General features: G+C 37.1%; 1 long non-coding RNA gene across 1 annotated transcript; it reads left to right on the forward strand.

The window, feature by feature from the left end:
• The first annotated feature begins 3,530 nt into the window (after positions 1–3,530).
• On the forward strand, positions 3,531–15,339 carry LOC123833604 (uncharacterized). The gene is made up of 3 exons (XR_006788304.3): positions 3,531–3,666; positions 7,968–8,108; positions 14,891–15,339. It is a non-coding gene; the product is annotated as an uncharacterized LOC123833604 (long non-coding RNA).
• Positions 15,340–16,415: the final 1,076 nt, after the last annotated feature.

A 16,415-nucleotide genomic window follows, 5' to 3' on the forward strand; every position in this document is an offset into this window, starting at 1 on the left:
GGGCTCCTTGCTCTATCGGGAATTTGCTTCTCCCTCTGCCTCTCCCACTGCTCGTGCACGCTCTCTCTCTGACAAATAAATAAATAAAAATCTTAAAAAAGAAAAAAAAAACAGTTAAGCAGTTTCTTATAAAATTGAACATACACATAATATAAATCCCAGCAAAACACTACTAGGTATTTACCCAAGAAATTAAGACATGTGTCCACTGAAAGACTTGTCCAAAAGTGTTTATAACAGCTTTATTCTTAATAGCCCCAAACTAGAAAGAACCCAAATACCCATCAACTAGGGGATACACAAATAGTGGTGTATCTAAACTACTCAGTGACATAAAGAAACTATCTGATATTTGCAATTACAAGAATGAATGTCCAAAGCATTAAACTGAAGAAAAGAAACCAGACACACAAAGATTACCTACTGTTTGCTAAAAGGTGATAGAAAGCAAACCAGTGGTTACTAGGGTCTATGGTTGGGGAAGAAGACTGAATTCAAAGGGAGTACAACATAAGGAAATTTGGGGGATGATAGAAAAGTTTGGTATTTTGATTGTGGTGGTGATTTAAGTTTTCAAAACTTATAGAATTGTATATGCATGTTGGTGAATTTTGTCTCTAAATTATATTTCAGTTAAACTAATAAAAATGGAAAAAGTATCTAAAAGTCAATTTTTCTTAAATGCTTAGATTTGGATAATTCTCAGAGTCCCATGCATAGACTAGTACAGGAAAGTTTTTTTTATATATTATTGTTAACATAAAACTGAACAGGATGGATAGTTTAGACCAGTGTGGTATCTCTTAGGGAATGAAGTTCCCAGATTAAAAATCAAGATAATGAAACTCAAAGACAATCATTCATTCTTAAAACATTTTTGGTCCATATATCATGTTACTTCTTTGTAATCTGGAAGCTCCAAAAGTAGACCCCTGGAGCAAAGTATAAGAAAAAAGAATTTCTAAAGCAATGAAATGACTTTGCTAACATGATTTATTAATTTATAGGTTAAAACTGTACTTATATGAAGACAGCGAGGGCTGATATCGTCTTGCCTTCTGGCACAAAGAATCAAAAATTAATTCACATAAATATCTTTTACAGCTAAGCAAGTTAATTAGATCAGATTTATTTAGTTTCTAAACTATTAAATAAAGTTGCCCATTGATGTAGAGATTATAGTTGATCTGACAGGTCAGCCTCTCTTCCTGTTTTCATTATCTACGCTGAATCCTTCTAAAAATATTGTTCTGGTTGAAATCAACAGAAGCTATTGCAGAATACAAGAAATGCTCTTGACCTTAAAAGGCATTTTAAATTGCTGACTTCATTTGAATCTCTAAAAAACTTAAACCAATCTTTTAAATTACAGGCACAGGGAGGGCAAAAAGGAGAAAGCTTCCTATTTATCTATTAATACCTTTGGACGCTTTTTAGTCAAGTGGGTTTGGACCAACCTTTTCAAAGATTTCAAAGGATTTTCCACATGTTTCAGTTAAAAGGAAAAACTTTGCCCAAGACTCATTGCTTATATGCTCTGCAGCTAGACTCTCTTCAGACTGGAGAAATGCTACCTGGGAGAAAGACAGAAGTGAAGGCTCTCTTAGACAGCCACTTGGGTTCAGTTTCACAATTATTAACCCTTATAATTCATTAGGAACTCCACGATCCCATCTTGCTGAGCAGAAATTTATATTCTTGCATCACTGTACGTGAACTATCTCAAGTTCAGGCCAACCACTGTTTTCAATTAACGAATCCATCTCATAGGGTTGGATGAAGATTACATGAGAAAAGAGTTTGAGAAATTTTTTAAGGTTTAAAGAAGCTTTTATAAGGAACTTTCCTATACAAGATGAAGCTTCTCGGGGGATGGGAGGGATGGGGTGGCTGGGTGATGGACATTGGGGAAGGTACGTGCTATGGTGAGCACTGTGAATTGTGTAAGACTGATGAATCACAAACTTGTACCCCTGAAACAAATTAATACAGTATATGTTAATAAAAAATAAAATATATATATAAAGACAAAGCTTCTGATTCCGGGCCTTACAGTGTAAACCCCATGTTTCCTCAATTGCAAATAGATGGCAGATTTTTACCTTAAATTAAAGCACTGATCTCCATACTCCAAAAAAATGTGTGTACGTGCATGTATGTGTGTGTATGTATGTATACATATATATGAGAATTTTTTTTTAGATTGGGGAAAATAAAGTTCTAATACTTTTTGCCACACTTTCCTGAGGAGTTTTTACATGAGAATGCATTTAATCAAATATGAAAGAAACAGAATTCCAATTTCAGAACAACTAAATTTTATTTCAACTGGCATCTAATTGGTGGTCAAACACTGTGTGGAAAGGAGGAGAATTTATAAGTTGAATCCTACTGTCACAATAAGAGATAATGAGTGTTGGGTGCCTGGGTGGCTCAGTTGGTTAAGCGACTGCCTTCGGCTCAGGTCATGATCCTGGAGTCCCTGGATCGAGTCCCTGGATCCAGTCCTGCATCGGGCTCCCTGCTCGGCAGGCAGTCTGCTTCTCCCTCTGACCCTCCCCCCTCTCATGTGCTCTCTCTCATTCTCTCTGTCTCAAATAAATAAATAAAATCTTTAAAAAAAAAAAAAAGAGATAATGAGTGCTTCTCAATACATGCAATTCCAAATCCTCCTAATGGATGATCATATTATATAAGCAATATTCAAAATAAAAACATTTTTCTAGGGGCGCCTGGGTGGCTCAGTCATTAAGCGTCTGCCTTCGGCTCAGGTCATGATCCCAGCGTCCTGGGATGGAGTCCCACATCAGGCTCCCTGCTCAGCGGGAAGTCTGCTTCTCCCTCTCCCACTCCCCCTGCTTGTGTTCCCTCTCTTGCTGTGTCTCTGTCAAATAAATAAATAAAATCTTAAAAAACAAAAAAAAGATTAAAAAAAAATTTTTTTTTCTACCTTGGTAGTCAACTGAAACAAACTTTTGGGATTTACCCCCTGCATGTGTATAGGTTATGATTTAATTTAGCATTTTGGTTCTCAGGTCTACCTCTGAAAAGAAACATGGATTTACTTTCTGAAACTTCATTACATTTTATTAAATAATCTACTTGGACGTTGATCCCTATTGAAATATTTACATTAAGAGAGGATTCTAAGGTGATAGTATTGGACAAAACATGGGTTTAGCAGTGAAACTATCATGGATTTAAATTTTGTTCCATGCTAAGAAACAGTGTGACTTGAGAGTCACTCAAGCTTTGTAAAGCTTGATTTTTTCATGTATAGAATAAGATTCTCATATATTTGTGAAGTTGATGTTGAACAGTTTGATGTACATAAGGCTTTTGTTTCAGAGCAGACTTTCTATTAGTTAGCATTCCTCCTCCTTCATTAACAAAGAAATCTTCTATTTCACAAAAGGTTATATGGGTGAATTCCATGGAAAATTCCATAGTTATGAAAGTGTGGAGCATGAAGAGACATCCCATTGCACAAGTCACTTAACACAGACCTCTCCACAGCCTTGTATCTTTCCTTCTTACCTCTATTCCAATTCATTACGAGCCTAGCAACAGGAGTGGTATTTTCAATTCTCAAATACAGCCACATTACCTCCCTGGTGAACTCTTCACTGGTTATAATCCTACAATGAAGCCAAACTCTTCAGTGTGGTAAGTGTGGTGTGATCTCTACTTTCCATGTCCACTTCCTCTTATACTGAGCTAGGTTGGTGTTCTTCATTTTGTAAACGAGACATCATCCTTCCTCTTCCATGACACTTTGTACAGGCAGCTCACTTTGCTTGGGGCAGTCTCACTCTGTCCTCCACCAACCTTGAATTAACTATTCAACAAGTTAGCTTTCAGCTCAAATAAACTCTGAAAATAAGAAGGGACCCTGAGTCCCTAGTTTATAACAGGTTTCCTTTGTATAGTTTTTCAAAGAACCGTAGAAGTATTATCTTTTCCTCTATAACACTTTTATCAGGGAGTAACTTTACATTTACTTTTGTGGATAATTTTATTAATACCTGCTTCCCTCACTATAATACTATATGCCTCCGGAGAACAAGAGAAGTACATGGTTTGGCTCACCATTTATTTCAAGTGCCTAAGAGATAGTAGGAGCATAGTGAACTGTCAGTAAATACTTAATGAACAAGTGTGAGAAGAACAAATGGACATGGATGAGTAAGATGCTTCATTCCAAGGTTTTAATATTTATTTAATCCCTGAGTAATAACACTATGACAATTTGCTTTTTAAATTCCAGAGATGCATATTCCTTTATCTAGCTGAGGAACAGAATCATAAAGGGAAAGACATTGTATAAAACATGGGGAGAGTAGGGATTGTCTTTCTAAACCTTGAGCCTCATTTAATTCTAATTAAGTTAATTCTCCCCAATGTTTGTCTTTCTTTCTTTCTTTCTCCTTTCTTTCTTTCTTTCTTTCTTTCTTTCTTTCTTTCTTTCTTTCTTTCTTTCTTTCTTTCTTTCTTTCTTTCTTCCTTCCTTCCTTCCTTCCTTCCTCCCTCCCTCCCTCCCTCCCTCCCTCCCTCCCTCCCTCTCTCTCTCTCTTTCTTTCTTTCTTTCTTTCTTTCTTTCTAAACATGATAACCTGTACTTCCTTTGGTCAGCAAAACAAAAATACAAACATCAATTTAGCATAAAATTCAATGAACTATTATTTAAAGTGAAACTTCAGACACTGATTTTAATGACAAAGTATTGATTGATTGTGTACACCTCAATGCAGACAAAATCACAAGAATGAAAAATCTATTCAGTTCTCTCACATCAGATGCTAACCCAACTCTGAGTTATGTGCTCTGATATATAAAAAGACAATAACTCAGTTATGCTTGGATCAGGAAGAGAAAACTTTGAATGTAATCTGTTACTTTGCTTATCTCTTATGCTTGACAATGTAAGTCAGAGATAATTAAAAATATAGGAAATCAAACTTTTGTGGAGGACTTTAATAATCCAAGAACTCGATGCACAAATTTGGCTGTCTTCCATTTCGTCACAATGTTGAACTCCAAATAAGGATCATTAATTACGTTCATGTCAGAGGAAGTTATTTAACATCAAAATCTTCACATTGCCAATACTTCTCATCAAGGAAGTGCAGCTGAAAAGAAGGATAATTGAGCACCATGGTCTGAATTACATTAGTAGAACTGGGAATTTGAGGTTTCATAGAAATTTTCAAAATAAAGAGCAAAATCATCTTTTGAATCAATAAAAATAATCTTTGAAGGATCATTCAAGCTTTATGATAATGCTGACCCAAAAGTTACTTCCAGGATCTTATTAAACAAGTCCACATTATAGTGAGGTCCTTCTGTTATTACTAAGGGTTAAATTGTCTTTAGGTAGTATCCAGGAGACATGAACAAACATTCCACTATGCAGCAGCTTCCCAAACTGAGTGATTTATGTCAAATACTAATCAAGATACTTATCTACACTTACACTTATCTATTCAAGTTCATAATGTAAGCCTTCTTTACCAATTTCTAGAAATTGTATTGGCTGCAATTTTAGTAGCCTGGAGGTTTATTCTGACTTTGTCTCTTACTTGCTGTGCAACCTTGGGCAAGTCACTTCACCTTTCTTGCTCTTGGTTTCCTACTGGCAGGAGAGGTGGGTGTTAAACTGGATGATCCCAATGAACTCTTAAACTCAATTTTAAAGTCAGACACATATTTCCCAGTGCCATGATAGCTCTAACCATTCACATGGGATTTTGGTAACAATTCTCTAGTGCTTATACATTTACTATATATAGCAGGTGTTGATGAAATTTTTCTGTAAAGGGCTAGATAGTAAATAAATATGGTCACTTTTTCAGGCCATACAATCTCTGTGTTGCAACTAGTCAATTCTGCCAATGTAGAGCAAAACCAACCATAGAAAATACATAAATGAATTGTTTTCCAATAAAACTTTATTTATAAAAATGTGTAGTGGGGGGGTGTCTGGGTGGCTCAGTTGGTTAAGCAACTGCCTTCGGCTCAGGTCGTGATCCTGGGGTCCCAGGATCAAGTCCCATATCAGGCTCCCTGCTCAGCAGGGAGTCTGCTTCTCCCTCTAACCCTCCCCCTCCATGCTCTCTCTCATTCTCTCTCTCTCTATCACATAAATAAAAGTCTTCAAAAAAAAAAAAAAAGCCCATTAAAAATGTGTAGTGGGGCAGATTTGATCCATAGACTGAATTTTGCCAGCCCCTGGTATATACCATAGCAACAGCAACTGTGGAATTAGGATTTAAAAACCTTCTTAATTCTATCCCTAGTCTTGACCAAATGGTTCGGATGTATTTAATAAATAATTCCATTCTTATCAGAGTTCATTTTTTAATCCTTCTACCTTCCTCTTTCTTTACAAGAGCTACTCATTGTCCCTACAGCTTCTACATTCCAGAACTTACTTTGAACCCAGTTCATGGCAAAAATGCAGTACTTTCTGGCAATGACATTCACATCAGATTCTCCTCTCCAGAAACTAAAGTTTTATCAATCAGAATATGGTTTCTTTTAAGGACCCTCGTGAAAGTATCCATTCTCCCTCTTGTCATAAACTGACTGCTTCTAGTTTCAGTTATTTACCTGACTTTGCCTCCCAGAACAAACCCCTCAAGGAAAACACCCAGTCACCCACATAATCTGTATATGTCTCTTGAATAGGAGTGTCTTGTGTAAACAGCCTGGAAATGACAAAATTGCAAACCAGAAAATGCAACAAATATGGTTGTTGCTAGATTCTGCAAAAGATAGTAAACAAAAACAAATTCTAAAAGAGGTAGTCTTCTTCCCACCATATCAACCGTCAATGGCAAACAAATCACAAACAATTTTGTGTGATTTAACATGTTGAAGACATGTTGATATTTGTACAGAAGCTATAAACACTGTGACACTTAAGTTCTTCAGAATTAGTCCAGCTTCAGCTCACCAAGATCCCCAACCACTCACACTCACTTGTTTAAACTCACCTTGGAGTCCCATTAAGAAATGTCTACCAACAGTGCAAAAGGCAGCACTCCCAAATTCTAATGAATACCTCAAGAGCAAGGTCCCCTGCAGTGCTATCACTCATGAGGGGCAACAGAAAGGAAAAGAAAAAAGAGGGAATTTACCCAGTTTTTGAGGGAATTTTTCATCCAACGCTGGGGTTAGTTTGTTTCAGTTATGAAGATTTTATCCTAAGAAACATATACAACAAAGCTCATAAGTCAGATGATAGAATGATTTCCCTGCTATCTTTCTGTAAAGAAGCAAGTTTATAACAAAATTATGAATAAAATGATCAAAACAATGAGCAAAGCATGGTCACCCTGCTAGCAGCAATATGCACAAATGCAGTGTGTGTGTATGTGTGTGTGTGTGTGATGTTACCACGTTATGTTATGTTGTTATGTTATGTTATGTTATGTTGTTATGTTATGTTATGTTGTGTTATGTTATGTTATGTTATATTGGTATGTTATGTTATGACATTTCCATAGCATGAGTTGAAAATCAGCATTCCTGGCTCACATTAGCCTAAGAAATAATCTGGATAGGAGGGTAACACACTGCTTTGTCCAGCCACCCAACTGGGAGAGGATAGTGACAGACAGTTGAGGGGGAAGTCTATCAGGTCTGTGCCCACCTGCATCAGAAATACTGCTGACTTCTGTGTGTGGTGTCAGGATGGAGTGGAGAGATGAACACAAGATGGAGTCAACCAATTATAACCAAAGAATATAAACATGTTATAAACTCTTAGCAGTGTGCTAGGACATGTGCAAATCAGTGAGAACAATTTAAAAAGGCCCTCTCCTGTGGCTGAAATCTGGCTAGCTGCTCACTGATTCCTCTTTTCCCCTCCTAGTGCTAAAGACAGAAGTCACAGCCTCTCATTCATGCAAGGTGGGACCTTGAAATGTGATGCTTCTTGAATTCTCTCTTTGCTTATTGTCCAGGCAAAGGTAGAAGATTCAGAAATAGGTCCAAAGTTGGATGAGATGGAAGGAATTTTGCATGGAAAGCTGACTGCCAAACATCTGATTGGACTGGATGTGCTTTGATGCTACATCATGAAGATTTTCTACGGTTTATTACAGGTGATGTCAATAGACCTAACACAACAACTTGTGCAATTCAACCTTATAGCACTTCACAGTTATAAACAAGGGCAGGCTACACATCAAAAGCATACCACCTTTCCTCACACTAACACACAGCTTCAGCCGTCACATTCCCGCCTGAGAATAGCTTTTAGAAAATGTCATCTTTGTATGCAGTCGAGTTTCTATATTAAAAACAAGAAAGAAAGGGGCACCTGAGTGGCTCAGTCGGTTAAGCGTCTGCCTTCGGTTCGGGTCATGACCCCGGGGTCCTGGGATCGAGCCCCACATCGGGCTCCTGGCTCGGCGGGGAGCCTGCTTCTCCCTCTCCCTCTGCCTCTCTCCCTGCTCATGCTCTCTCCCTGTCTCTGTATTTCTGTGTCTCAAATGAATGAATAAAATCTTTAAAAAAAAAAAAAAAACAAGAAAGAAAAAGAAAAACAGGACTTTGTGATGATGCTTCAACAATAAATACCAACAGGATGGAAATGAAATGCTTCCACTGACTCCACCACAAAAATTTTTTACAAGAAGTAATAATAATGATAATGATAATTTTTAAAAATGACCTGCAAATTGGGCTGGGTAAAATAAATATCAATGCAAGTTCAGTGAAAAGATGAAAAGAATCAGGATCTTTGGGAGTGCGGGGTGATCGTTATCAGATAAGGTCCATCTTACCACCAGGAGGCAATTAGATACCAAGAGATATCTTGAGTCTTTACCAAAAACCTAAATGACATCAGAAATATTTTGTGTTTTTAATGCACAAAAATGTGGATTTAATGAAAATGTTAATTGTAGTTGTCTCCTGCCAGTGAGATGAGAGGTGATCTTTGTTTTTTGTTTGTTTGTTTTTATATTTGTCTTGGAGTATTTTTCACATGGACTATTTTTTTCAAGAATTTGGACATCTGGTAATGAAGGACAATGAACTTGGAAAGATAGGAAATGAATGAGGTTGAGTCTAACGATTGCCTCAGCTTACTGGATGGAAAGAATTTCCAAGCTGTGACATAGAGGGGAAATGCAGACAGAGCCGAGGGGACTTGAAGTGAAGAGACAGAACTGAGAGCCCAGGGGGACAAAGACTCTTAGAGTTCCCAGGACAGAGTATCATAGAGAAAAGAGGCAACCCAGAGAGAGAACTCTGAAGATCTTCAGAACACTCCCCAACTGCAGTACATAACTGAGGACTACTCATTTCATTAATATGAGGTCATTTTCTGAAGCCAAAAGAAGAACCACTTGAAAGTATTTGAGAGAATAATAGCAGGTCTCACAAAGCTAAAACTAGTTTCTGTTCCCTCTGTCCAAATTGGAAAAAGCCTCACAACTCATGGGCATCGGATAGAGTACTCAGAAGAGTGTTTTCCTCAGCAGTGAAGCAAAAATTAGCTCTTTACTTAACACCAATCTGGTTCCATATGTCAAAGCTTAAAAGAAAAATGAGAAAATATCAAATTGGCTTCAAGTAACTGAAATACACCCTAGAACAAAGCGCAAGAATGCTTGTAAAAATACAAAAAGATCCAGTACTCAGCAAATAAATTCACAATTTTTGACAACCAATCAAAAATTGCCAGGTAAAGGTCATGTATGACAAACCCACAGTTAACATCAAACTCAATGGTGTAAAGCTGAAAGCTAAGATCAAGACAAGACAAGGATGCCCACTCTTGCCACTTTTATTCAACATTGTACTGGAATTCCTAGCCAGAACTAGGAAAAAAAAAAAAAAAGCATGCAAATTGGGAAGGAAGAAGTAAAACTGTCTCTATTTGCAGATGACATTATATTATAAACAGAAAACCTTAAAGACTCTCCCCCTAATTTAATAAAACTAATAAATTAATTCAATAAAGCTGTAAGTTACATAATCAATATATAAAAAATTAGTTGTGTTTCTATACATTAATATTAAACTATTAGAAAAATAAATTGAGAGAACAACCCCATTTTTAACTGCATCCAAAAATGAATAAATGAATGAATGAATAAAATACCTAGGAATACATTTAACCAAGGAGGAAAAAGGCCTATACACTGAAAACTGTAAGACATTTATGAAAGAAATTGAGGAAGATGCAAATAAATTGGAAAGATATTCCATGCTCAAGGATTGGAAGAATTAGTATTGCTAAAATGTCCACACTATCCAAAGCAATCTGTAGATGCAATTCCTATCAAAAGTCCAATGGTATTTTTCAGACAAATAGAACAACAATCCTAAAATTTGTATGGAACCAAAAAAGACCCTGAATAGCGAAAGCAACTTTGAGAAAGAAGAATACAGTGGGAGGCATGACACTTCTTAATTTGAAACTCTCTTCTAAAGCTACATAATCAAAACAGTATGATATTGACATAAAACCAGACATAAAGATCAATAGAACAGAGTAGAGAGGCCAGAAAAAAAACCCCACATATATATACCCAATTACCTTACAACAAAGAAGCCAAGAATTTACAATGGAGAAAGGACAGAACAGACTCTTCAATAAATAATGTTGGGAAAACTGGACGGTCACATGCAAAAGAATGAAACTGGACCACTATCATATATCATACATAAAAATCCACTCAAAATGGATTAAAGCCTTGAACATAAGACTGAAATCACAAAAATCCTAGGAGAAAACAAAGGGGGTAAGCTCCTTGACATCAAACTTGGCGATGGTTTTTTGAATCTGACAACAAAAGCGAAGGCAACAAAACAAAAACAAATGGGACAAAAATTATCAGGTGTGCAAAAAGAAGGAAAATATGACCTGTAGTGAGGAGAAAAACCAGTCCATTGAAATAAACACAGGAATGACACAAATGATAAAATTAATAAAGTACATTAAAACAAGTATTATAAATGTATTCTACATGTTCAAGTAGCTAGAAGAACACATTACATGTTAAGTGGACACTTGGAAGATGGAAAAAAATCCAAATAGATAATCTAGAGATGAAAACTATAATGTCTAAGATGAAAAATACTCCGGATAGAATTAAAAGTAGGTTAGAGATTATAGAGAATATTTTATGAATTTGAAGATTTTTAAAGTGACGATTCAGTGTCGGCGATTTGACACGTGCCTGAAAGCATGTCTAATATCCTATCCTGTTGGTCTCAGGACAATCTTTTCAGTAGCAAGGGACCAGGGTCTTACTTGAGACCTCAAACAACAGAACTAAGCAATTAGGTTAAGATTTTAGGGAGGAAGAAAAGAAGATCGAGTTATGAAACATATCCCACTACAGAGCAGTGAGGTTTCTGTTATAAGTGTTGAGTCATCAGCGTTCAGCCATGTTGTAGAGAGGCTGGAACTGGAACATTTCTGAGCTTCTTTCCAATGCTAAAATAAGAGGATTCACTAAACTTGAACTTCAAGTAAGTATGTTTTATAAACTGGCGATCTTGGAATATGGCCATAGAAAGGATATACTGGCTTCGTGAAAACAACACAAGGGCAGTGGGCTGGGGAATAACTTCACTGGGAGCAGCATCGTCCACCCCTCCGATAGATTTTTATTTTTTAAAGATCTTATCTATTTATTTGAGAGAGAGAGACAGAGATAGTGAGAGAGAGCACAGGTGGTGGAGCAGAGAGGGAGAAGCAGGCTCCCCGGTGAGCAGGGAGCCCAACATGGGGCTCGATCCCAGGACTCTGGGATCATGCTCTGAGCTGAAGGCCGACGCTTTAACCGACTGAGCCACCCAGGCACCCCTCCAATAGATATTTATTAAGCTGTTGCTATGTGCCTAGTACAGAGGATACAGTGGATGAGCAAGACTGGCATTCCTGGCCTTGGCAAAATCATTGTTTTAAAAATGACATGGATAGGACCAGAGAAGCCAGATATGCTTTCCTACTCATAAACATTCCAAAACATTGAATAAAATAGGAAATAATCAGTTTACATATTCACAAGAGACACTTAGTCATGAAAGACAGATTAGCAACAACAAATCAAATCCACAGTCAGTGGAACAGATTCTAGTTTATGTAGGAATTCTCAAAGAATTTTTTCTCAGTTGTGCTGCCAGAACATTCAAGTATGACACTTTAGGGGACTAAACTGAATTTCAACTTTGTATTGATTGACATTTCTTGGTGGAAATTATGTCTTTTAGTTTCTCCTATCATGGCACATCCAATATTATACATGTAACATGCATTTGCTATATTGTCATCTTTGCAAGCAAAATGATGCCACTATAGATTGATTAGCATATGCCTTGCTCTAATCCCTTGAAAGGGAATAAGCTGTCACAAATGTTCAGGATAAAGAAGGTTACTTTTTACTTTAGTGCACTTCATTAGAGAAATAAAGACATAAATGTAATTTCTTGATCCATAAAATACCTGTCACAAAACATAAAAAACCCTTTCTCATTTAAGACAAAGCCAATTTTCTCCATGTCATCTGCCTTCCTACATAGTTAGGATCAGAAGTATCATGCTACGGGGTGACGGTAACTTGGAAAATTTGGAAGGTTTATGTGTTTTTCCTAAGTTTTTCTTGACAACTTATTCTTTCTTCAAAGGAACCACACAAATTCCACAATTGCAGGCGTATTAAAAAAAAAAAACAGCAAGCTTAGCTGGGTCTATGAGGTCATTTTCTGACACTGAACTAAGACTTTCTTTCTTTTTTTTTTTTTTTTAACATGGGGGAGTATAGCACAAAGCAGTGGTCCTCAAACTGGGACATGCATCGGAATCACCGGGAGCACACTGGAGCCATAAACGGGTGGGCCCAGCCCCCAGGGTTTCTAACTCTCAGTAGGTCTGGAATGAAGCCTGAGAATTTGCATTTCTAATTCCCAAGACCTGCTGTTGCTGCCTTCTGGCAGCATTTCAAGAACACTGGCAGAAAGGTTAAGAACATGGGGGTTGGTATCAGAAAGGGCGGATTGAGCCTTTATTAATCACCTCTGACCTGTTTACAATGAGCTAGTTACTAAAATTCTCTAAGCTTCAGCCTTTTTACCAGCAAAATAAAAATAACAATTGAATCAGTGTCTTTTTATGGATGAGAGAAATACCTAGAATAATGCCTGTAACAAACTTATCACTGGATGGCAGGCTCCAGGCATAAATAAAAGTTAGCCAACTTGCCATCATTAATAGCAGTTAATAATATAGGTAGGTAGCCTTTTGGGGAGAGTACCCTGGGTCTTGTAACCAGGTGAGTATTTTCCTAGCTCTTGGCTCTATAAAGCTTTTCCCTTTGGACCCTCGAAGTGAAGGATTTCTTGAGCAGCAGCTAAGTCAATGAGCTTTGCTTTTGTTTTCTCTCACCTGTTGATAAGATCTGCTTGAGTTTAGTGCCAAAAGCAAGGGAAAGGAGAATTGAGCAAGTCTATCAATAGTTTACAGAGTAGCAAGGATTTGGGGGGTAGAGATTCTTAAGACCAGTCTGTAAGACTATGTGCTAATAAATACCTTGGAGTCTTCCTTCCTGGGTGATTGTCGAGTGGAAGTCAGTCAAGCAAAGATCTTTACTAAAGATGATCCATAAGAGTTTAAGGTTTAAAAAAAAAAGTAATACAACCTCAAACATGTCATGGGGGCGCTAGGCAGTGACAGCCTGGGTCCTAATTGAGGATGGTGCTACAGTGGACCTGCAGTGGATAAACCCATCTATAGTCAACAGAGGAGTTTGTGTATAGGAAAAGAAAACTTTTCTTAGTTTAAATGTCTTTTTTTATTGACTGAAATTATACTATCCATTATAATTCATCAGCAGAAGAAAAAAGTGGCAAGGTGAAAATAAAATGGTGGCTATCTGTTTAATATGGAAAGCAATTGGACTTCGGTTAAATTAGTAGAGCAGAGCTTGAGTACTTTATATTTAGAATACATTTCCATGCTTATGAGATCTCAGTTTCTTATTTAATAACTAGAGACTTGGAAATCTGCATAGAGTATAATTTCCCCTTTGTGGTTTCTATGACTACTCTCCCTTTTATTTTATGAACTCATTGTCGTTAGATGTACAGCTGTTGCTGCAGTAACAGGTTCTATTTCTTGAGGAAATTAAAATATTTGTACCAAATATATTTTCCCTGTTCTTAAAGACATTTAGCACAATATTAAATATATCACATGCTTGTTGGTTCCTTCATTCAGTCAGACATGGTATGTTTAAAGTTCTTTTCAGTTCTTCAAGAAGTGTGGGAAAATATTGCATGTCTCTGCAGAAAGGCACCTCAGTTCCAATGAAGGTGAGAAAAGTAATAGCAATGCTTATCTAGCACTTTCTGTGTGCCAGGCACTATTCTAAACTCTTTCCATACATGAACTTACTTATTCCTTAAAACAAGCCTAGGACATAGTTTCATTATTCCTATTTTTAAGATGGGGAAACATGACCCAAGAGCAGGTTAAATAATTTGCCCAAACATGCACTGCTATTAAGTGGCAAAGTCAGGTTCTAAAACCCATACAGTATGGTATCCAGACTCCCTCATAACTTAGTATTGTATAGAATATATTTCTTCCCACCTGATAAGGATAACTTTATTCTAAATGAAGGTAATGGAAAGCCCATTAGCATCCCGTCAATTGAGTCAGCTAGTAAACTGCAAGTAAAACACTGCTGTTTTCTTTCTGCTTTAGGAAAAACCCCTACATCTGTTTCAATATTTCTAGGTATTTAACCCAAGGCCAAAGGTATTCTTTGGTACTTAGTGAAGCATCGATAGAAACATTAATAAACATTTCAGCACCTAAGACATACCTCTATTCATTACCCACGCCACCATGCCATCTGTATTACAGGTAATTCAGGGGTTATAATGGTGAGACTGTTTCATGGATGGAGACATCTGAGACTCGAGACGCACCACTCATCCATGGATCACTCACTCTGCCACACCCTCTTCATTTCATAAATTTCGGGAAACATTTTGGCCAGACCATTTGTGGATGGAGCAATTTGAAACACAGGACAGTTCATGATTTGTCTGAATCTTATTCAAAACTTGCGACTGAGTTTGTAACTGCTCTACAACATGCTAAAAAGCAATAAAGATGTTCCTAAATCTTTAGAAGAACAGTGATTTAAACCTCAAAATTGTGGGGCAATAACAAAGAAATTGGAGTTTAATGTAATTTCTGTATTAAATAGGGAACCCTTTCTAGTCGTTCAGTGGAATTGAAGTATATAAGATTTTAAAGAAAAAAAGTCAACCAAATAAAGTGTCTATTTTATAGATCAATTAGCTCTTCATTGAACTCTAATTAGATTATACTCCACGTTCTCCCCTTTCACAGATGATATTTTTAATGAATTAGATGTACAAGTTAGAGATTCCATAATCATCTCTGAGCTTGGTTATCTGGATGCTATTCTGAAGATTATAACCTCCAGAGCTCTTCCCATTTTCAAAATTATCATTCGGGTGGTGGTCAAGCAACATGAGGTACATTCTCACCCCACAAAGCAAGTAAAGTAAATTCACTCCCATAAATAAAATTAGCCCTGGAAGTTACATTGTAATGTCATAATGCTGTAGTACGCTTCTTACGCTCCCCTTTTCTTCTCAACCTCATTCCAAACCAATGGCTACAACTCAGCTATCGGCCTCTTCTTTATCTGCCCTTTCCAGGGATATTTATTATACAATCATAGTACACTAACCTCTGTGGCTATACCCACAAAGCATGGGTTATACAAACAATTGGTCTGAAGTTTGATAGACCTGGATTCATGTCCTGGTTCTGTCCTTCTCTGGATCTCTGACCTTGGATAATTTAATTCACCTCTCTGTCTCCTCATCTGTAAAATGGGAGTAATAAAAATACTATATTTGTTGTCAAGAATAGGCAAACTGATGCACACTGAAGGGAGCAGAACATTTCACCTCAATATATGAATGTAGGATTTCAGAACATACCACCCCCAAATCTGCCACTTTGGTATACTGATTATTTTGAGCTCTAGGCACTACATACATACAAACAACATATGTGGAAAAAGGCATTCTCTGAACTCCTCTTTTCTACCTAAAAAGACGAATCCTCCAAAAGGAAATCAATTGCCATAAATTCTCCCTCCAGGGATTTTTATCAACCAGAGAAGGTCGACTCATCATAGCAAAGGAGACTAGAAATGGGCACAACCACACCCAAATAAACTTTGTAACAAATTATCAAACTTCCATCTATTCTTCTAAGGGCTCATTCATTCTTTCCTAAAAATCATTTACTCTCCCCTGAGAGGCCTACACCCTCCTCCCCCTTCCCCCCCCCAACCTTCCTTTTCCCTATTAAGATGGTATTTAATCCTAAATTCTAAAGCCAC

Source organism: Mirounga angustirostris, unplaced genomic scaffold (genome assembly GCF_029215605.1).
Source record: "Mirounga angustirostris isolate CCGP_5_RB_7025 unplaced genomic scaffold, mMirAng1.0.hap1 SCAF_1, whole genome shotgun sequence".
Taxonomy (NCBI): Eukaryota; Metazoa; Chordata; class Mammalia; order Carnivora; family Phocidae; genus Mirounga; species Mirounga angustirostris.